Raw genomic sequence first — 24665 nt, forward strand, 5'->3', positions numbered from 1 at the left:
ACAGTAGGGTGGGCTGACTCAGCTGTAGCAGGACTGGAAGCTGCAACCCCAGTTCCTCTAACCACACCGGAAACACATCACCCTCCTGCCCCTCTAGACAGTTCCACTTTTGCCCCAGTCAAATTTCACCTTTGCAAGATTTCCTGCAGAACCTCCCCAGAGTCAGCCTTTCCCCTCTCTGTGGCTCATTACTCACAGTTTTAGATTCTGTTTTAGTGCTCCTTCACCAAAGTATTTAACAAATATTTCCATATAATCAGAGTCCTTGTGATGATATAGGTTTCTTTCCTTTTTGGTCAAATATAGCTCTTTATTTTTTTTCCAGCTTTATTGTGCTATAATTGAGACAAAATTATATAAATTTAAGGTTTGCAACATGATGTTTTGATATATATTGTGAAATGACTACCACAATCAAGTTAATTACCATATCTGTTGTCTCACATAATTACCCTGGTGTGTGTGCATGTGTGTGTATGTTGAGAGCCCTTTGAGCAAAGCTACTCTCTTAGGAAATTGCAGGCATCTAATACAGTATTATTAGTACAGTCACCAGGCTGTCCATTAGATCTCCAGAACTTGTTCAGGGTCATTTGTACGTCCAAAACAGCATGTGAAATGGGAAACGTAAATGTAAAAGAAAGAACACTGGTCATGAGTAGAATGCCTGTAGTCAAGCAGATGACATATTCTGTGGAGACTGTCAGTGGAAAAGGAATTGTGAAACCAAGACATGGGCAGGATTTAGGAAAGTCAGTGAAGTTTGATGCCCCACGGAACCAGCAACAGCTGGAAGCCTTACCATTCTTAGGTCTGAAGAGACAAAGGGATGAGATGATTACTAGTATTGGAGAACCCAACCAACAGGAGCTGTGGCCTTGGGTTGAAAAACGCAAGCCCTGCCATATCATAGCCCTGTATGGAGGTAGGTCAGGAATTAATGCCCAGCCTTGTCTTGCTCTCTTTGTCCAACCTGCTATCCTTGCCTCACACTCAAAAGTTGAAAGAACTTGATCTATGTAGTCCACAGAGCAGAGCAGAAAAGGAGGGAAGGTGAATCTTTTATATTTATTTATTTATTTATTTATTTATTTTATTTATTTATTTTTTTTTTTGGTACCAGGGATTGAACCCAGGTGTACTTAACCACTGAGCCACATCCCCAACTCCACTAAGTTGCTTAGAGCCTTGCTAAATTGCTGAGGTTGGTTTTGAACTTGTGATTCTCCTGCCTAAGCCTCCCAAGCCACTGGGATTACAGGTGTGCACCACTATGCCCGGTGGGATGGTGAATCTTGAGGGGCAAATGAAGATTATCCAACAAAAGATAATTCAGTTCAATCACTTCAGACAAGCCTCTTTGCTCTCCGCTCCTCAGGATCTCTACTAGTAAAAATGAGTGGGTGGATCACTAGACAGTCTCTGTGCTGCCTTCCTGTCTAACACTCATCATGCCAAGACTCTAGATAAGGTAATGCACACTGAGATTTCCAGAGGCAGATATTCTTAATAGACCCAGATGTAGCTGCTGCTATTAAAATATTTCTTGAAAGAGAGTATGTAGAATTAGAAGCTCATGCCTTATAACATAATTTAATGCTTAACACATTTCTAAGAAAAACAAGTTAATGACTATTCATCATTACTTAGTTTTAAAAACACTATATTTTGTAGCCATGTTTATGCAACATCCTAATGTGTGTCCTAAAAATTATTCAGTTCTCTTTTATGGTGAGACCTGTTTGGTCCCTTGGTCTCTAAATGATTCAGTCACCTTATCTGACCTCTGTGGACTTCTTTTAATGATTTGTAATGTGAATAAAAGACATGATTTAACTGGGAATGCCTTCTATTGTGTTGCGAGAGTCAAGAGGCAACTTTTTCCAAATGCAAAACAAGTTAACACCTAAAGATGTTGGAACTCTAAGAAAGAGCTAAAGAAACCTTGCCATATCCCAATCAACAGTTCATCAAGGTGGCCTGGTTCTGAAAACAGGGACTGACCATTACAGGCTGTCAGGTTTTGCTATAGTTTCAACTCATGTCCCTCAAAGGCTTGTGTATTAAAGGCTTGGTCCCCAACCTGTAGTGCTATTGGCAGGCAATGGAACTTTTAGGAGGTGGGGCCTATTGGGAGGAAGTTCCGTCATTGGGAAGTTAGGTTGAAGAGCATTGTGGGACGCTGGTCTCTTCCTCTCTTTTGTTTCCTGGCTCACATAAGGTAAGCAACTTTCTCTGCATGTGCTGTTACTATGATGTACTGCCTCATCATAGGCCCAAAAGCAACTAGGAAGACCATGGACTGAAACCTTCAAACTATGAGCCCCCCAGAAACCTTTTTGCTTTATGAGTTAATTATCTCAGATATTTGTCACAGTAATGGAACGCTGACTAACACAGGTTTATGTCTTTCTTCCAATCAATCTGTACAGAACTTGTTCCAGGCATTTGGGGAATAGCAGAAAAAAAGACAAGTATCTATTTCTAAAGACAGAAGAATGATGATCTGGAATCATGCATAGTCAGCCCTCCATATTCATAGATTCTTCATCCATTGATTCAACCAACCACAGACTGAAAATACTGAGACAAAAAATATTGTGTATGTACTGAACATGTGTAAGCTTTTTTCTTTTAATTATTCCCTAAATGATACAGTATTAACAGCTACTTTCATAGCAGTTACATTGTGGTTGGGCATTATAAGAATCTAGAAATGATTTAAAATACACAAGAGAGCCAGGTTTGGTGGTTCACACCTGTAATCCCAGTGATTCAAGAGGCTAAGGCAGGATGCTAACTCAAGTTTGAGGCCAACCTCAGCAACTTAGTGAGACACTCTCTCAAAGTAAAAAAATAAAAAGAGCTGGGGGTGTGACTCAGTGGTTAAGGACACCTGGGTTTAATCCTGGGTACCAAAAAAAAAAAAAAGTATGTAGGAGGGTGTATGTAGTTTACATGCAAAAAGCACACCATTATTTTATGTGAGCATCAAAGATTTTGGTATCTGCTGGGTATCCTGAGACCAATCCACCTTGGGCACCACGGGACAACTGGTCAAACAAAACACACAAATATGTAAGAAACATTCATATAAGGATAATGGTAAGTGCAATGAAGAATGAGACAGGATGATGGGCCAGAATGACCGGAGAGCAGGAGAGGTGGGACATGTAAGCCAGGATGCACAGGTTTGGGAAGAGGTTGCCTCTTAATGGAAAATTTTTATTTCAAATATTTTATTCCTTTTATTACATAAATATAGAAAAGTTCTAAAACTTCCAATATTTTAGAAAATGGTGAGAGGATGGATCAAATTGGTGATGCTCTTTTTAAAGGACTGAGACAGCTAAGACAGAGGTGCAAAAAATGAAGCATCCCAAGTTGAATAAGTTAATAGAATGACTTGTCAATGTTTGTGTAAAACGTTGTAAGAATTTATTGTTGGGTTCACAGACACCCAGGGATGTGCACTGGGGGCAGGGAAGCAAATGGGCCAGACCCCTGAAAGGGAAAGAAAGATAGTATAAGGATTTTGAGGGAGAAAGAGAAGGAAAAGCTGCACTTCTGTGAACATCAAAGTGGGTTCTTGTCCACTGAAGTCTGAAGCTACATACACACACTAGTGTACCGCATAACGACTTTTTGGCCAGTGATGGACTGCACAGACTGCAGTGGTTCTGTAAGGTTCTGTGACCAAGGGATGTCATAACTGCCTTAGTTCATGTAAGCACCCCTATGGGTGCTCAAGCAACAAGATCACCTAGTGAAGCATTTCTCAGAACATAACCCCATTGTGAAGCAGCACATGACTGTACTGATGTCAGCAATGATCATCAGGCAAAGTTGATTCCTGGGATATGGGGTAATAATTATAGGGGCTGTTTCTGCCCTGGCATGTAATTCAGAAATATTTAAGGTATGCGTAAAAATATTTAAACTGCTTTAGTTTAGGGTCGAAATGACTGCAAAACTGTGCACCAGGGCTCACACTTGTAATCCCAGTGGCTCTAGGAGCTGACACAGGAGGATCTCAAGTTCAAAGCCAGCCTCAGCAAAAGTGAAGCACTAAGCAACTCAGTGAGACCCCGTCTCTAAATAAAATACAAAATGGGGCTGGGAATGTGGCTCAGTGGTCGAATGCCCGAGTTCATTCCCTGGTACCAAAAAATTTTTTTTTAATTTAAAAAATAATATATATATCTACAAAGATTGGAAGGGGACCAGAAAGAAAGAAAACATTTAATGAGGGTTGCAAAAGAAATATTCACATAAAATAAGGTGTCAATCCACAGGTAGCATTTTGCTTGTTATGTGATAGCAAATGAGATAAATAGTGAGGTCAAATCTACTGTATTTTTATATTTTCAATTGAAGGAAATAGCAATTATCTGTCAGATCTGGAGCTTCCATGATTTAGTGATGAATTAGCTCATAAATTGTGCTCAGAAAAGAAGGGGTAATTCCATATAACACCACAGAACACAATCATGGCTTCAGATCTTTAGAGTGTATCTCTGGGCTGGGTTCCGTGGTGTTTGGAATTAAATTTCCATCAGCACAAACCAAAGGTACAAGTGAAAAAGAAAAAAAGAATTTTTTCTTTTCTGAAACCTGTTCCAGGACCTCAAAATATTTAACAAAAATTGGGTAAAACCTTAATGCCTCAGTACTATGACAGCTTCAACTAACCACAGTATCAAAAAGTTGCTCTATTTTTAGTAAGATATTTTAATGAAATTCCTGGAGCTACATAAAAGTTCTTGAACTTGATGTCCTGCCAGGTGTGACAAGTGACCAATTCAGTGATTATACTTTCTCTGCTCTGAGCGCAGCATGCTGGTTGATAAGATGATTAGCTTGTCAACTGGTAATATTAATGTTAACTTCAGAGATGGGAAATTCTACCAGTTGTAAGACTTTTCTAGAAATTGATGACTAATTTCATCAAAGCATTGGTGAGAATCGGTTCTAATAGTATGTTCATATCAATGCTATGAATGACATATCTAATGATTTTCCAGTTTTTGAGGAAAGTTGTTCTTGTAAAAATATTTTTCTATATATATGGTATGAATAACCACTATAAGGGTATGGTGATTTGATTAAAATGCAGTGCAGCTAGCGTTCCATTAAATCAAAGACGTCTCGAACTGATGTCTGCTTATGAAACAAGACTAAAAGCATTTCAAATCGTTCATGATTCTAAAAACTATTCAAACATTGAAGATTCTAATTTGACACTTAATTCCTGTTTTAAGTCATCTACTTCCACTGCTTTACATGAAACTTTTTCTAAAAGAAGTTTTGTACTTTTCTGATGGTGTATAAAAAAGTCATACATAAATCTGGATTTTCACTTTCATTTCAAACCAAGAAAATAGTGAAAGAATGTCACTAATAGTGGTTTTCACTCTGGCTTAAATTTATATCTTAACAGACAAGTTATATATAAAACTGTCTAAATCATCAAATTTGGGGAGAAGCAAGCCTACTAGGGCCTATCATTTGTAGTGGATTCTTTTAGGGGGAAAATTATAAATAAAATCACGCTGAGGAAACTTTAATCTCTTTCAAGGTGCTGTTCCTTCTTATTGTGTTCCTTCTTATTTATTTTAATAAACACAGTATTCCTTTGTTGTAATTTAACTAGAACTTACTAGCCTAATGGGTGAAGAGAAAACTGAATATGCTGAAAGATTTTTGTCCTATCATGTTAGGCTTCTAGTCTTATTTTAAAAGTGCAAATTCATCCTCTGCTGAGACAGAAGGCCACATTTTGGCAAATAGTAATTTTAGAAACCATGAAAAATCTTCGAGTTCAGTAACCATTGGAGCATTAGACTCTCCATCGATATTTACCTTGAGTACCCAGAATTTCAGAAAGAGATATTTGGGAAAAAATTAGGCAAAATAAATAATTGTTAAACCAGCTGAGTTCTCTTAAAAAAAAAGGCAGGAAAATCAGTTGCTGTCAGCATCACTATTGGATAAATGATAACACTAAAGAAGCAGATATTATATTAAATCATACATATATGACTTTCTAAAAGGAGTCATTGGAAAAAGTTCTTTTTTATTAACATAGTAATCAAGTTTATTTTCTTTTTTTAAATTAATGTGCTATTTTTAGAACAATTTTAAGTTTATAGAAAGCTGAACAAGGTAATATAGAGAGTTCTCTTCTCCCTCTTATGACTTCTGGTGTTAGTATGATATGTTTATTACAATTGATGGGCCAATGTCAATGCATCAGGATTAACTAAAATCCATTTTTTTTAATACCAGGAATTGAACCCCTGAGTCACATCCCAACCCATTTTTTATTTTCTATTTTGAAATAGGGTCTTGCTAAGTTGCTTAGGGCCTTGCTAAGTTGCTTAGGGCCTTGCTAAGTTGCTGAGACTGCTCTGGAATTTGCAATCCTCCTGCCTCAGCCTCCTGAGCTGCTGGGATTATAAGCGTGCACCACTGCACCTGGCTTAATCCATATTACAGATTAGAATTCACTCCTGTACAGTACTATGGGTTTTATCATATTTTTACCAAGTTTTATATTTCTCTTTATTTCATCTTGCTCTTTATATAAAGAAAAATATTGATAAGTATGCATATTGGAATATAATGTAATATCTAGAGTTTAAGACACTTTCATTATAAAAAAAATCTAAGGAAAGAGTCCTCAGTTCCTAATTTTGGTTCAGAATAGGAGAACATTATCAATATTGGGATTCAGAAAGAGCCTGGGTAGTTCTAGGAAAAGAGACTCAGCATGTCAATGCAAGGGTTGCTCTGACTTCAGAATCCTAAACACCACGGAATCCTTAGGCCTAAGCAACAGGTGCTTGCCTTCAGAGCTCCACCTTCCATTAAATGAAGTTCTGGCATGGGAGAGCCTGCCCACCAGAACCTGTGTCTGCTTGGCTTCTCCTACCCACCACTCCTTGGACTTCCAGCTCCTGTCCATCACTGAGACTCTGATACCTCTCCCACTTTGCTCCAGTGAATGTGTTCGGCTTTATCTTGGGCCTTTCCCTACCTGTTGACTTTATGATCCATTTTCCAGTCAGATCCCAACCACCTGGATTTTATCTGGTGAAGATGAAAAAGAACATTTCCCCTGTTCAAGGAATTCACAGTGAACTTAACAGAAGGGGCTGCACAGAAGCAGCCTCTGACCTTTGGAAATATGACTTTATCCCATGTGTTGTTTTAAATTTTAATTTGGTTGTCAATAATTAAAACTTAAAAAGAAACCTTTCTTGCCAACTTCTCTTGAACAATCAGAAACAACCCTGGACTCATATTGCTAAAAATCAGCTGGAGATGAGTGCCGATTGCTCTCCTTTTGGGTAGAACATTTGCTCCTTGCTTGGACACACCATCCCTTATTGATTACACTCAGGCCACTTATTATACTTACATTATCTACCTGGCCTCTGAGACAGTTAATTTTATGACTTCGACTGGTGGCTTTTTTTGTGTTCCCAGTGGCTAAAGACACTTCAGATCTAAAATTAAACCCCACACCAAGCCCCATCCCTTACAACCCACTGATGGAAGAAGTAAATGTTCAAATATGATTGCTAGTGCCTTTGTATGCCAAAAGACACATGTTTTTTCCTTGTAACATGTCTTATTTTAAAAAAAAAAAAGACATTACTGCTGGTTGAATAAAATGCTCTCCAGGAAAAGAAGTTCCTGACCATCAAGCCAAATTTATGGTCTGGAAGCATTTCCTGGAGGGTATCCCAAACCTAGAGGTGATTAAGATGTACCACCATGCTTGAACTCGGAGTACCTTGGCCCCTATAAGGGATTCTCTGTCCCAAGGCTTTCCAATCAATGACCTTCTTATAAGTTCTAGTTTGTACCTTGAGAGGATCGCCTTTTTTGGAGGTTCTTACAAGCTCCTGGAATAAGGGGCCATATTGTTTCTTTGCTTCTCAGACTTACTGACATACGGGAAAAGCAGCAAAGATTCTTCCCTAGGGTTTCCTTCCTCATCTCTGCAGCAAGTACCCATCAACAAGGTAGCACACGCTCCGTGCCCAGCTGGAGCCAAACCCGAAGGACATTCCACCCCTTTCCTATTCTTCCTCCATTAACAATAAGCACAGCATCAAAATGAAGATTCAAACTCCTGGGTTTTTTTGTCTCTTGTACCTGGTAACTGGGACAAGCTGAAGTTCAAAAGTTGGACCGGCAAGCAGATACTCATTGCACTTCACAGAACCTTTTTGAGGGCAAAGAGGGAAGACCACCCAAGCAAACAGGGGGCACCTCAGAAGCATTTGTAAGAACTCCAGTTGAGCATGCTCCAGGAGTACCCTTTGGTCCATGTGTCTTTGTTTTCTTCTCTATTTCCAGTGCCTAGGATGGTGCTTAGTATTTTACAGACATTCAGAAAGGATTTGTCAAATGAATAAATGAATGAATTTCCTACTCATGCCCTTGTCTTCTATAGCTTCATTGTTTTTCTGCCCCTTCATTATTGGTTCATGGTCTTTCTCCTATGCTCTGTCCTTGGTGTTTTCTGTTTAGGCTCCTGACTCAAAACTGACCTCCTGACATCTTGCATTTGACATTTACTATTCCCTTTCCTGTAATGGTTCTTGAACACCTCTGTTTCCAATTTTTTATGTTCTATATTTCTCTAGGCAAATAAAAAGAGCTTGGAGAGGCCAAAGTCATTTAACTTCTGGTTCCAACTCTGACTTGGGCAAGTCATGTAATCTCCCTGGGTTTCACATGAAAACGGTTTGGGTGACTCAAGTGTGTGCCGGGGGTGTGATATATTTTTGCCATTTGAGAATGTTAAAAATTCTGGGGAGTCTTGCGGTAAGGCAAACCTATTAACATTTCCCAACATTCTTTGGATGAATGGGGTCTCCCTCTCCCCAACCTCCTACATAAAATCCATTGGCATCATGTAGAATTAGAATTCCAGGCAAGTAACACACTTTGGGAGTTGCCAGAGTAGTAGCTGTGGAATCTTGTCCAGAATTAACATTCTCAGATTAAATTAATTTTCATCAGGGGACCAGACAAGGACACCTTATCACCAGGCAAACAGTATAAAATTAAGAGAATGGCAGATCTGAGAGAATTCTCTAAAAGGAAACTACTAGTGTCCCCCTATGCCAACTTTCTTCATCGATTCTACGTTATGGCTCTTTCATTTGTTAGCAATTAGAGACCAAGTGGAGTCAAAGTCTGCACCTTCCTTGTAGGAGGAGTGTCCAAATTGGATTGGGGGTGGGGATGGGGAGCCAGCTGCAGCTTTTTATCTTTTGGTGACAACAAGTAGTTGTATTCCTTCTTGGGCAGTCACCGGGTTCATGAATAGTGCCACAGTCTTTTAAAGCCAGGACTGCTCTTTTGATCTACAAGTTCATATGACTCTACCACGAGCAAGGCCTTCTGCCCCATTCCACCCCTCCCCCTTCCTGTGTTGGTCTCTGCCCTTGCACGGGTTTAGGCTCCCAGCCAGAAAGCAAGCAGTGAGTCGCCTGATTCAGAGAAATAAAGGAAGACATCCCCCTCCCCAATTTGATGGAAATGGCTGTGGGGGAGATATAATAAACCTCTTCATTAAGCAAATGAAGCTTTTAGATAAGTGAGGAATTATATCTCTAAAGCTAGTCTTCAAAACTTGTGACAGTTCCACATGGTCAGGAGGCTGTCATGCTGCCATGGAGATGGAATTTAAGTATAGCATTTGAAGGGACTTCAGTCTGCGTGGTTTTTCCTCCTCCCAGCCCCACCTTGCAGTTTGGTGTTAAAACAGAAAGAAAGAAAAAAGGAGGGGAAGTTGCAAACTAAATGCAACTTGTGATGTAAGCAGTTAAAGAACATGAAGACCTTTTTAGAGTAATTTTATAAAAAAAATTTTTTTTTCATCTATACATGTTGAGTAATACTGATGTGAGTCAGCCTGGGGAAGGCTGCTAGGGAGACCCAGGCCCCCCACCAGTCACAGTAACACAGCTAGGGGAGGCTCCATCACTGGTGTCCCACTCTTAACAAATAGAACAAGAGCTACGGTGTTTTTCTGACCAGAAATCTTTATCTTCCTTCCTGTTCTCAGACATTCACTTGGCTCTTTGCAGAACAAGCCCCACTGAAAAATAAAAGATGGTTGAATATATCTTCTTCTAAATTCCCATTTTGGGGCTACTCTGTAGGAAGTGTATCCAGAATTATCTCCAGAGATCCTAGCCAAGATTCAGTTATCAAGGATCAGCCATCTTTCTCCTTGGGCTGTCCATTACCCTCCTGTCTCCTGCATGCCCTCCTGCTCCAGCTCCGCTGGGCTCCTTACTTCTGTTCAGACATTCCAGGCACATGTCCAACTCAGGGATTTTGCATGTGCTGTTTCTTCCAACGGGAGCCTTCTTCCCTGGGTTTACCCATGGCTCACCCCCTCCCCTCCTTCAAAAATTTACTCAAATGTCATTTTCTTAGAGAAGCCGTACTAACTAAACAGCTGCTGCCTCACCCAACAGTTTCTGGCCTCCTTCCTCGTTTTATTTTTTCCAGTAGCTCTTACCACCATCCAACGTTACTTTTCCATGTTTATTTTATTCGCGGTTGCCTTCTACCACTAGAATGCCAGCCCATGACAGCAGAGATTTTGTTTTTTATTCGTTGCCGTAATATCAACAGGAGAGTGTGCCTAGAATTGTGTGGCCGTGGCAGGTATTCAGTGACTATTTGCTGAAGAATAAAGAATGGATGCATTGGCTAGCTCATTGCTGTCTCACAGAGATCGGGGACCTGAGACCAGGGCACGAGGGGCACACCCTGGTCTTGGTGAATGGCTCTAGAAGAATGTGAAATCAGCACAGAATTGGGCACAGAATTGGCAAGTAGAACAGTAAAAATGTTGAAATTACTAATTTCTCAAGCCACAATAACGATACTGTATGGTGTTTGAAGTACTGTCCCAAGCCCTCCTTCCTAACATCTATATGAGCCTCTCCTTATAACCAGAAGAGATGCCCACGTCTGATGTTAACCCTTAGCACCCTTGTTTCTCAAGGCACAGCCAGGGATGAATGGTTCCATGAAAAATATGCACAGTTTTGCTTAAATGCTGGCATAGATGAAGGAGGCTCACCAACACTCTCCCCACCCCCAAATAGCAATTCATCCTTGGTTAATGCCACTTCCGCTCTCCTCCAACCTCCACAGAAAGTCATCTTGTAATTCTCTCTATGACCCTTTAGATCCAAACGGATGCCAGTCTGTGGCAATATTATTTCCAAAATGTCTCTTGCATCCTCTGCCTTTCTCCTATTATCACCACAGCCCTAATCAGGCCCTCCTGAGCAATTGCCTGGCTATTGCAATAGTTGCCCAACTGGCTTCCTATCTCTAGTTTCTTCTTCCTCCAACCCATGCTCTGAATAACTACCACAATAATATTCCCAAAGAATAAATAGGATGTCATTCTCACTAATTTACAAAATGTGCCAGTGTCTCCCCATTACTCTCAAAATGGATCATTTAATCTTCTTTTCAGGCTTTGCACCTACTCAGTCCCCAGAGCCTTGACTACTAATGTGCCCAAACCCTTATTATTTCCCAAATAAAATGTGTGATTTCTACTCTTCACATCCTTTCCCCTTCCCCACTCTGCCTGTCCCCTCTAACATGTCTTTGGTTCCTTTCTGGACCTATAGGAATCCTGTCTATCCAGAGATCTCCAAGCCCATTGTGATTGATTGATTCATTAGGCAAAGACCTGGAAAGTTCAAGGGTCTCTCTTCCCCACATCTCCTATATCTAAAATGAACTTGTGTCTGCGCCTCTCCTGTGCATTTATCATGTGTCCCCAGAGGAGCACTATTGTTCCCATATACATCATCAGTTCTGTAGCCAGTGTACGGTCCTCATATAGACTTTTATGTCTTTATTTGATTCCCAGAGCACATGCCATGACAGCTTGCTCATGGCATGTGCCCACACATGTTCAGGGATGATGATAGCCATACATCACACCAGTCCTCTCAGGTTCAGGTTCACTACAATCCTCCCAGGGGTCACTTCATTGATCGTGAACCATCACCCAGAAATATTTCCTTTCTACCCTCCCCACAGTCAGTAGGGCTCACCGTCCTCAAGGGGATCAGTTGTTAATCAAAGCTGAATGAACTAGAAGCCGGGGTAGAAAATAAATGTTACACAACTTCCTCCAAGTTGAATTTTAAAGAGGAAACCATCAAGGCGAGAAGAACAGACTTGATTTACTAGTTAAGGCTGTTGTCCCAGGCGCATGCACACCATTTATCTCCCCAGTGCCCTGTGGCACACACCTGGCACACCTGGATATCCTAGTGTGGGCAGGCCATTTGGTGGCATGTAGAACAAATATGGAATTAGAGGGGTGGGGTTAAAGAAGATGGAGGAAAGGAAGGAAGGATAGAACAAAAGAAGGAAGAAAGATTTACTTCTTTCAATTAATCTGTGCTTTCCTTTTTTTTAACTTTGAGTCATTTCTAATATATATATTATATATTATATATTTTTTTAACTTTGAGTCATTTCTAATATATATATTATATATTATATATTTTTTTAACTTTGAGTCAGTCTTTGCAACCATGTCTGTGAGATCACACAGACATATATATAAATATATAAATATATACATATATAGTACATATATATTAAAATTAGTAGATAACTATGAAAATAAATAATATTTATCCAGCTTCCACCTTAAGGTGGAACCTTGGTACACCTCAGTACACCTTGGTAGGCAGATCACTTTTGGGAAACACTGATTATACCTTGTTCTCAGAATTGTGACATGATAAAGAATATGAATCTAATAACTTAGGTTTTCCAGAGGGGCCTTCTCAACACACTCACCAATGGTGACTTCCTAAGAAGAAGGTCTGCGCTGTGTGCTTTAATTATTCTTCATGCCAATTGTTTAACTGCTGGAATATAATTTGCATCTGAGGAAAAAGAAGGGTTATTTTATTGTCATTCCAGATATTGAGTGAGGTGGATTCTGAACTTCACAAGGTTTTTGGCCATTTTAGCAGTCAGTGGTGAAGAGTTCCTCAAATCTAACTTTTCTCTCTTCCTCATCCCTCCACCCACAATGTCTTCCCTAAATCTAGGTAGTCTACACTAGGAAATGACTCATAAAACCCTCCAGAAGATAGACAAAGTGAAGAAGCAGATCATTTATTAAAGAAGAAATTCCATTAGTCAGTAGGGATACAGGTAAATATGCAATCGAATGAAGGCAGACTAAAATTAGACATACTTTATCATTTTAATCCTCTTTAAAAATGCAAATTTTAAAATAATACCTAATGTGAGTCCAAGTGGGCTGACATTGGTATCCTCATACTTTGCATGTGGCCATAGGATGCATTGTGACTGTGAACTGGTAAAAACATTCCAAGCACAATTGTGCAACTTGAATTAAGGGCTCAAAAATGCAATAAGTACTTATATCCAGTGGTAATTCTGGTTCGAGAAATCTAACCCATGAAAATAACTAATTAAAGAAAATTTTACATGCATGAAAATGTATGTTGTGCTACCATTTATATTAGTGAAAACCTAAGAACCACCAAAATACAAACAATGCAGATAATGAATGAGAAAAATTTTAGTCTATACCCATTCATGGGTGATCACATATTCATCAAAATTCACATATTCATTAAAATTAGGCTTACGAAAACATTTTATGACTTGGCAAAATGCTTTGCATACAATAGGATATAAAACTTTGTAGATACTAATGAAAAATACTTAAAAATACTCTATGCAGGTAAAAAGAAACTCCCTGGCAAGGCAATGTGGTGTTATGGCTGAGAGCATGAACTCTGGCATCAGATCGTCTGCATATGCAACTCAACTGTGTCACTTCTCAGCTTTGTGACTGTGGGTAAGTTGCTTAGTTTCTTGAAGACTTCATTTTTCTCATCTGTGAAATGTAATAGCTCTCTTTCCATGTTTTTGTCAGCATTGAGTAAAATAGTTGATGTAAGGCGTTAAGCAGAGGGCTGGCACATAGTGACACTGGATAAAGACTTTCGCATCCTGCAAATAAGTATCCATCATTGAGTGGGTACAAATTACCTGACATGCAGGTAAATTGTCAAAATTGTCCTCTCTTTTGTTTTCTATAGTACGTCTTTATGATAAGAAAAGACATTCCACTCCGTCGGCTTTGGTTGTCCACTCTATCAGTTTCTCCTTTGGGCTACACTAAGAGCCTATTAGTTGCTTTCCCTGGTTCTTCCCTCTTATCCATTCCAACGTAAGGGGTTGATCATATCACAACCTTGCTTCAGTACTTTCACCGGGTCCCCGTGACTTACAAAATGAAGCACAATGTCTTTATCCAAGAAATTTTAAATCCAGCTTTGACTTACTGTTGAAGTGTCATTAATGTCATTTTCTAACTCTACATTCTCTGTTCCAAGCACTCTACCTTCCCATCTCAAATCTGGACAGGACAGCCACTATCAAAACCCTGGCTTTCATACAGCACAGCACTGCACACTGCTATTCCCAAATTCTACCCTAGACTAAAAAAATGATCCTTGGACCTCACCCCCAAGGATGCAGAGTCAAAAGTCTGGAGCAGAGCTTCAAAATCTGCTTCCTTAATAAGCACCCCACATGACTCTAGGTGAATTTCAAAGATACCATCAAAAAATAAGCCATTCTATTCTCTATCCAGTGAGTCTGATATCCTGGGTGATGGACACCTCTGTACTCTTCAGTCAGCAGGAAGACTGGCTGTACTTTCCTGACTTCCTCAGGAATAGATGATCTCCAGGCTCGATGCTTCTGTGGTTTTTATCCAAAGTTCTGCTAAGGCAGTCATTTCCTTGTGCTTTCTTTCCTTTTTTCCTTCCATAGATGTCTCCCCCACTGAACTGTCAGCTCCTGGTTTTCAGGGACTGTTTCTCAGTTACCCATATAGCCCTCTACCCAGCAAAATAACCAACATATAGTAAATACAGATATCTGTGGGGTGTATTCACCTACACATTCATTGGTATCAATCTTAGATGATTCCATCAGCCATGCTGAGCTCTGGTTCATTTGCAGTTAGTAAGGTTGACCTGACTGATGCTGATTAGTGACTCAGCTCATTTACCTCCCAAACCATGCAAAGCCAGCACAATTTCTCACAGGAACAATTTCACGCAATCCACAACTACATAGTTAGTATGCTCTGGGAGAGAGAAGGGACCTGAGCAAGACACCACCAGGTTGAATGTGGATAGCATGTGCATTTCAATATGAAGGAGGTTAACTGACCTTGAGCAATCACACTACAGATGGTTAAACAGGGCCCAGACTCAGCTGGGTGGTTATACTGTGGCTAGCTTCCAGCAGACTCACCCTGTGCTTTCCTGTTTAAATGCTGGAATGATCTGGTGGTTACTCACTTGCTCTCAGAAGACAGTGTGCCTCGGTTAAAATTACAACTCCACCAGTTGTGTGATATTAGACATGTTTTATGATCTCTCTATGCCTCAGTTTCTTCATCTATAAAATGGAGATAATGATAGTACATGAAAGGTAAATGAACTAAAATATATACAATCCTTAGCATAACGTTTGGTGCATAGTAACTGCACAATAAATAGTAGCTATTATAGATTCTTAAAGTATTATATGGAACAAAAACACGCTTTAATTTGAGGTTTTTCCTCTGGCTTTTTTTTTTTTTTTTTTTTTTTTTACATGTCCAGATGTTCTGTAATAATCTTTGTCCTTGCTTTAATTCCCATCTTGGGTACTTGACTTATAACCTATCAGGTTAATTTCAAGTCCACAGAACTTGCAAAACCAAGGTAATCTTAAACAAATAGAATCCTAATTTATCTTTTGAGGGTGAGTTTAAAAAGTTGGTAAAATATGGCCAAAAGAATATAAGAGTGATGAATGTGAGTATAGGGTGGGGTGTTAAGTATCCTAAAAAAAGTGTTAGCAGAGAAAGAGACTGAAAAAAATTGATGAGAACTTCCTCACCTATTAAGATTGGCAGTAATAGCTTACACAAAAAGACACCTCCTTTCTTCTATAGCAATGAAAAAACTAAGGCTGTGCCCCATGTTGAGAGCTTATTATAGGCCAAGTGTGAAGCCCACACTTTACATGAATTGCCTCTTTTAATAATCACTTGCAATCACTGTTATTCTGATCTTTCAGAGGAAAAACTAGACTGTTACATTGCTAGTAATGTGCAAAAATAATTGACACCGAGTTCTGAGTTGACTCCAAAGCTCTGGAGCTTTCCATCTTACCCTAACTGCTTCCTCATTGCTCCTGATTATTCTGAGTGGTGCCTCACAGTCTAGAGATTAATAACAAATATTTATTTAAGGTCAATTTTCAGTTCTAGCTTCACAGCCCCCAAAGCCTGTAAGAAGGAAAAACCTCCTCTGGTCTCTGGTTGAAGTCCTAATCACAGTAACTCAAAATATTATTTGACCAGAGTGACATTGCAGATGTAATTAGTCAGTTAAGATGAGGTCAGTAAGGTTGATCCTAATTCCATATGACTGATACCTTATAAAAAGAGGAGAAGAGACACTGGGCAGATACATGGGGGTTGGGTGAGGAGTGTCGCATGAGGCATTGAAGTGCTACAGCTACAAACCAAGGGACACCAAGCATTGCCAACCACCACCAGAGAACAGGAAGAGGCAAGGAAGGATGCTCCCTACAGGTTTCAGAGGACTATGTCCCCGAAGACACCTGGGTTTTGAACTTCCAGTCTCCAGAAAAAAATGTAAGTAAAGAAAAATCTCTGTTGTTTCCAACCACCCAGTTTGTGGTGCTTTGTTGCAGCAACCCTGCACAAAAAGAAGTACTTGACTTGAATACCTTTGAGATAGACAAAGCAAGTGGAAAATCCCTGGAGTTGGGAAGGGGCAACTAAAATAGATAATGTCCTTTCGTGGGATTTTCCCACTTCAGCTCTCCTGTCACTGTGAATGTGTGATCCCGGTCCTGATAATCATGCCAGGGCTGATGCTGCTGGGTCCCTCCCACAACCACCCTTCCCACTTCTGCTACCAAAGCAGACTTCCTGTATTGCTCAGGTATTGGCCCCTGCACCCTCCATGGGTCCCTCTAGTTCTGCAACCACATGCACCCTATGCATTTGGAAGGATGCTCCTCTGATTGGACCCATCAAATCCAATTAGCTTCTTACTGCCTATCTTGTTAGTGAGACTATTTCAAAGTTCAGATATCTTCTAGGCTTTACCATCCACATGCTAAGTCCAAAGAGGAATTCTGCATCCTGCCCTAATAGACTGAGAGGAAAAAGTAAGTGACTCAGCCACCAACTCAAAAAAATAATTAGTAGATTTGGTGGCTTGTGCTGGCATAATTACCAACACTCACTAACATCCCAACAAGGCATCACTGGTGAGTCCGTGATGTGTGGTAGTTTTTCTCTGTGCTTCTCTTCCCCTTCCTCTTCCCCTCCCTCAGTACACACTGGTGGATGGGCACATTTTCAAACATTTCTTCTTATTCAAGTTGAATTTGGTAACTTCATGTCTTAACATCTTTTCTAACCTGCTGTATGATTCTATCTATATGAAGTTCAAGAACAGGCAAACCAGTATCATGCCATTGGAAGTGGAGAGAGAGGCTCCCTTCAGTGGGTGACTGGGGAGATTAGGAGAGGGCATGAGGGGGCTGCAGTCTTTCTTGAGCTTGGTGCTGGTCACACAGATGTGTTTATTCTATAACATTTAGGATTTGTGCCACTTTTCAGTATCTATGTTGGATTTCAATGATATTTTTTTTTTTCCAGCACTGAGAATTAAACCCAGGACCTCATACCCCGAATTATCACTCAAATGCTGAGCCACAGCATTGATACTGAGCCACTTCATCAATGAAGTATTACTTTTTTAAGATTATATTTTGGCTCACACTAATTCTAATACCCTTATTTCACCACACTGTTTCCACCTGAGTTCATCCTAAAACATTGCTTCTGGATAAAGCATTGGATAGCTGAACTTAATAAAGGATCCAAATCAGTAACATCCGAGTGGTAACCTAGACCCCAGCTACTAGCCATTGCCCTGGATCATGTCTGCCTCCCTGCCCTTCCCACTATGGCACTGCTCTCTCGGAGTAAATGGTCCTTTTTTTTCTAATTGTTTTTCTAAATGTTCTTACAAAAAAGGTGTTCCTTTTTCACATGAGAAGACTTGAGACCTGTCTTACTGTGAGCTGGGCCCTTTGAATATTCAACCTCTGGCTTACATGATGTCCCCATACCCCAAATCACGCCTAATTACCTTGAGCTGAATTTATTAAACTGATATTTTGCGTGAGCAAAGACATCACTGTCAAAGCCAAGCAGTAAGCAAATGACCAACTGTTTTCCCATCTGCTCAAATCCCACATTGGCCTTTGTGGGTATTTACCTGCAATACATCTAACGTGGTCGTGAATAAACAAAAAGCACTTTTCAGGGGAACTGCTCATTTCACATTATATCACATGACATTTTCATCTCCGTTCCAAAAGAAACAATCAAAAACCTTAAGAAATGCATCTGCAGACAAACCCCACCTATTCTGGGTGTCCTTTTGCTCACTCTTGAGGCCAGGACATGTAAAGATACTGGCATGATAAAGTGCAAAAAATTATTGAAACTTTTTAATTCCTTTGGTAATTCTCCATCAAAGATCAAAACATACCAGTTTACTCGGTTTTCCCAAGTGGAGATTGCGTTTGTGAAAAAAGCTTCATTCATCATCCTCATCTCTACAAACTAAACTCTGTGGCTGGTTTAAAAAAAATACTGTTCAGAACATTTAAACTTTATCAATGGAGACAAAAATGTTCAGGTACCACCCCAAGTCAAAGGAGACAGTGAGGAATGTTCACATTGAGGTGCAGCTGTCCAGACCAAATCCCTGAGAGAGGAGCATTTAGTCTTAAAGAATGAATGGAATTTTAAAGATGAAGCTGAGGGATGGGTGCAGTGGTGCATGCCTGTAATCCCAGCAGCTCGGGAGGATGAGGCAGGAGAACTGTGAGTTCAAAGCCAGCCTTGGCAACTTAGCAAGGCCCTAAGCACTCAGTGAAATCCTGTCTCCAAATAAAATGCACAAAGGGCTGGAGATGTGGTTCAGTAGTTAAGTGCCCCTGAATTCAATCCCTGGAAAGAAAGAAAGAAAGAAAGAGAGAGAGAGAGAGAGAGAGAGAGAGAGAGAGAGAGAGAGAGAGAGAGAAAGGAAGGAAGGAAGGAAGGAAGAAAGGAAGGAAGGAAGGAAGGAAGGAAGGAAGGAAGGAAGGAAGGAAGGAAGGGAGGGAGGGAGGGAGGGAAGGAGGGAGGGAGGGAAGGAAAAACTGGGGAGAAAGAAAGTTCCTTCCAGAAAATAAGAGACTAGAATAGCCAAAGCAATCCTCAGTGAGAAAAGTGAAGCAGGAGACATCACAATATCAGCACTTAAATTATGCTACAGAGCCATAGTAACAAAATGGCATGGTACTGACATCAAAACAGACATGAAGATCAATGGTACCGAATAATAGACACAAAGATAAACCCACATAAATGCAGTTATCTCATACTAGACAAAGGTGCCATAAACATACATTGGAGGAAAGATAGCCTCTTCAACAAATGGGGCTGAGAAAACTGGAAATTCATATATAATAATGTGAAATTAGACCCCCTATCTCTCATCCTGCACAAAACTCAACTTGAAGTGGATCAAGGAAGTAGGCATTAGACCAGAGACTCTGCGCCTACTAGAAGAAAATGAAGGCCCAAATCTCCATCACGTAGGTTTCCTCAATAAGACTCCTAAAGCATAAGAAGTAAAACCAAGAATCGATAAATGGGATGGTATCAAACTAAGTTTATTCACAGCAAAGGAAACAATCAAGATGTGAAGAGAAAGCCTACAGAATGGCAGAAAATATTTGCTACCTGTACCTCAGATAGAGCACTAATCTCTAGGATGTATAAAGAACTCAAAAAACTTAACACCAAAAAACCAAATAACTCCATCAATAAATGGGCAAGGGAACTGAACAGACATTTCACAGAAGAAATACAGTCAACAAGTATACAAAAAATTGTTCAACATCACTAGCAATTAGAGAAACACAAATTAAAACTACACTGAGACTTCATCTCGCTCCAGTCAGAATGGAAATTATCAAGAATACAAGTAACACTAAATGTTGGTGAGGATGTGGAGAAAAAGTTACACTCATTCATTGCTGGTGGGACTGCAAATTGGTGTGGCCACTCTGGAAAGCAGTATGAAGAGGCCTCAGAAAACTTGGAATGGAACCTCCATTTGACCCAGTTATCCCACTCTCAGTATATACCCAAAGACTTAAAATCAGCATACTATAGTGATGCAGCCACATCAATGTTCATAGCAACTCAGTTCACAAGAGCTAAACTGTGGAACCAACCTAGGTTCCCTTTGACAGATGAATTGATAAAGAAAATGCGGTATATATACACAACAGAATATTAGTCATAAAGAAGAATGAAATTATGGCATTTGCTGGTAAATGGATGGAACTAGAGAATATCATGCTAAGTGAAATAAGCCAATCCCAAAAAACCAGACTCTGAATGTTCTCTCTGATATGTGGATGCTGATTCACAATAGGCAAAGTTGTCAAGGAGGGAGGATTGAAGGGGGACAGTGGGGAGAAGGGGGAGAAGATGGGATGAGAAGACGGTAGAATGAACTGGACCTAACTTTCCTACATTCATATATGAGTACCCAACCAGTGAAGCTCCATATCATTTACAATCACAAGAATGGGAAGCTATATTCCATGTATGTATGATATGTCAAAATATATTCTATTGTCATGTATACTAAAAAAAGCAAATAAAAAAATTTAAAATCCCTTCCAGACAAAAGGTGCAACTTTGGAAATGCAGAAGAGTGAAGAAGAGCAGATCGGGGAAATATTGGAATACAGCAATTAATGGGGCCAAAACTTTGGGCGCAGGGCAGTACAAAAGTTAACACAGTCCTTGGAAGCAAAGCAGAAGCCAGATATTTGAGTTGAGGACTTAAAAAGTCCTCTGATGCCTGAATCACTAGCTTTTTGAGGTCATCATATTTGGCAGCTTCCTCCAGGTGGCAGATCAGTTCTGGGACAGACACATTGAATGTGGGCACAGGGAAGACCATGCCAGTGAGCTAATCATTTAGTTCTGGGATGTCCTGGCCTACAACCCCAGCCCTGTTAGTGAATGCAGGGATAATGTTCTGAACATTGTGGCTATCATGCCACAATTTCCCAGAGGGGCCATCTACAGATTTTGGGTGGCAGTGATGCATGGACTGTGGTCAAGAGTCCCTCCATAATGCCAAAGATGTCATGGATAACCTTGGCCAGGGCATGCTAAGCAGTTGGTGGTTCAGGAAGTATTGCTGACCATATTGAGGGAGTTGCGGTACTTCTCTCAGTTCACACCCATCACAGACACAGGGGCATTGAAGAAGGGCAGAGGTGGGCTCCATCCTTCAAGTAAGCCCCAGTCTTCACAATGGTGGTGAAGACACTGGTGGATCCATAACATTTTTAGCACCAGCATCTCCCCATTTGATGTTGGCAGGATCCCACTCCTGGAAGACAGAGGTGGAATTTCCATTCTCAGTATTGACTGTGCACTGAACTTGCCATAGGTGAAGTCATACTGGAACACAGATCCATGCAGTTGAGGCCAATGAAGTTGATATAGATGACAACAATATCCATTTTTCCAGGGCTGAAAACCACCCTGATGATGAGGCACCCAATATGGCCAAATCCATTCACTCCAACCTTTTTATTAAATGTTTTTATATATTTAATAGTTTGGTTCATTATATAATTACATAATAATTGGGTTCATTTTGACACAATTATACATGCATGAAATTTAATTTTCTCCATTTCAGTTCCTGGTGCTTCCTCTTTCCCTCCCTCTCTCCTTCCCTCTATGCTCTTTCCTCTACTCTAGTATTTACTCTATTTTATTTATTTGTTTGTTTATTAATTTAAATTGTTTCTTTATAGATATACTAAAAGGTGGAACTCACTGTTGTATACTTATACACATTCATAGCATAATTTTGTCAAATTCAATTCTATATTTCCTTCCTAACCTTTCTTCCCTTTCTCTTCCTCAAACTCCTCCTGCTCCACTGATCTTCCCTCTATCTTTATGAGATCTAAGCACCCCTCACATTTTTCCCCTTCTTTTTCTCTAATTTCCACATATGAGAGAAAATTAATTCTTGATTTTCTGTGTTTTCCTTATTTCACTCAGCATAATGTTCTCCATTTTCATTCATTTACTGGCAAATCCACAGTTTCATTCTTCTTTATGGCTCAGTGAAACTCTACTGTGTATATATGGAACATCTTCTTAACCCATTCATCTGTTGATGGGCACTTGGACTGATTCCAAAACTTGGTTATTGTGAACTGTGCTTCTATAAACATTGATGTGGCTGTATCACTATAATATACTGATTTTAGTTCTTTAGAATAAATACCCAGGAGTGGGGTAGTTGGGTCATATGGTAATTCTACTTCTAGTCTTCTGAGAAATCTCCATACTGCTTTCCAGAGTAATTGTACTAATTTTCAGTCTCACCAACAATGCATGCACGTACCTTTTCCCCCACATCCTTGCCAACACTTATTATTATTTGTATTCTTGATGAGGTGGAAAGCTATGTTTTTAAAGTTAGTTTATGGAGATATAATTTACTTAGAGTAAAATTCAACATTATAAAACACACAATTCAGTGAGTTCTGACAAATGTTTACAGCCATTTAATCTCAAAATTGGGATTTTGAAAATGGACTTGAGAGTAACTTTGTCCACCAGACTTGGAAAAAAGTAGTTTTACCATTTGGTGCTTTCTCAAAAAAAAAAAAAAATTAAACATGAAATGATAGTATTATCCAGTAATAATATTTCCAGATATAGATCCAAAAGAACTAAAAGCAGGGACTGAAACAGATCTTGTGCACCAATGTTGGTAGCAGCCTTATTCTCAATGGCAAAAAGGAGAAAACAATCCAAATGTCCATAAATAGTGAATGGATAAACAAAATGTGGTCTATCCATGGAATACTATTCAGTCATAAGAAGAAGTGAAGTTCTAACATACACTCTAACAAGGATAAACCTTAAAGACATGCTAAGTCAATCACAGAAGGATAAAATACGATATGATTCCACTTATATAAGGGACCTAGAACAGACAAGTTCTTAGAGGCAGAAAGTATAATAGAAGTTCTCAGGGACTGAGGGAAAGGGGCAGTAGTTACACAGTTTCTTTATCCAGTGGCAAAAAAAGACTTGGAAATAGCAGTGATGACTGTATATTTGAATGCATTAATACCATTGAACTGCACATTTGAAGATGCTTAAAATGGAAAACATCATGGCATGTATAGTTTAATATTTAAAAGTCTTATTTTAGTATTTTGATTTTAGAAAAATGGGCGTCCCCTACCATTAAAGGATGCAGGTAACCCCAAGCCTCTGCCTCAACTTGTGATGTGCACGCACCCATGAGAATAGATATGTGATCATAAAAATAAAAACAGGCCAAAGAGCACTGCAGTTAGGAGATGATGGGAAGAAGGGAGAAACTGAAGGCAGGCTACCAGATGAGGGGCCACTGCGATGACCCCAGAATGTTGCCCAGAGAAAGGCCACACACCCAAGAGGCAGGGAGACTCAGGGGTAAGTGCACACGGCACCAAACAGAGGAAAGTGAAAATGCCTGGCCAGGGCCACCTTAGGACTTCCCAGACTCTGTCCCTTCCTCCATAAAGTATACATTCGTCAACATTTTTTGTCCTAAAAATACAATTTTTCCTTCAAGTAGTTAACAATCTCTTCTATATTTCAAAATATTTAGAAGAAAGGATTTTGAATGTTCTCAACACTAAAAAACGATGCCTATTTGAGATGCTGAGTATGTTAATGACCCTGATTCAATCCCTGAATGCTGTATTCATGCATCAAAGTCTCACACGGGGGCTGAGGGTGTAGCTCAATGGTGCGAACATGCTTACGGCCCTGCAAAGGGATGTGTGTTTGATCCCCTGCACAAGAAAAAAGGACAGGAGAGAGGCAAGGAAAAAAAAAAAAGATGAAAGAAAGAAATATCACACTGTAGCCCAATAAATGTAAGCAATTATTACGTACCAATTAAAAATAATTTTTACTTTTTTGGGGGGAGGGGTACCAGGGATTGAACCCAGGGGTGCTTAACCACGGGGCTACATCCCCAGCTTTCTCCCACTTTTTTTTTTTTTTTTTTTTGAGACAGGGTCTCACTAAATTGCTTAGGGCCTCACTAAGTTGTTGAGGCTGGCTTTGAACTTGGAGTCCTCCTGCCTCAGCCCCCCAAGCTGCTGGGATTACAGGCATAGGACCATATGTCCAGCTATATTTTTATTGGTGAATTATTGTTATACATAAAAAAATTTAAAGAAAGAAATCAAAACAGTTTTGTGGGCTCCTACATGGCATTGCCTCTATTAAGCCTCTAGAAGAGTTGGCCCTGGGCTAACTGAGGACCTGTGCTAGGTGAGGACCTGAGGAACCAATGGTCTCCTACATAAGCATATCTACCCTCCTT

General features: G+C 39.9%; 1 pseudogene; it reads right to left on the reverse strand.

Moving 5' to 3' along the window:
* Positions 1-5121: 5121 nt before the first annotated feature.
* LOC124985719 (glyceraldehyde-3-phosphate dehydrogenase-like) lies at positions 5122-21774 on the reverse strand (annotated as a pseudogene).
* Between the last annotated feature and the right edge of the window lie 2891 nt (positions 21775-24665).

Source organism: Sciurus carolinensis, chromosome 5, assembly GCF_902686445.1.
Source record: "Sciurus carolinensis chromosome 5, mSciCar1.2, whole genome shotgun sequence".
NCBI classification, from domain to species: domain Eukaryota; kingdom Metazoa; phylum Chordata; class Mammalia; order Rodentia; family Sciuridae; genus Sciurus; species Sciurus carolinensis.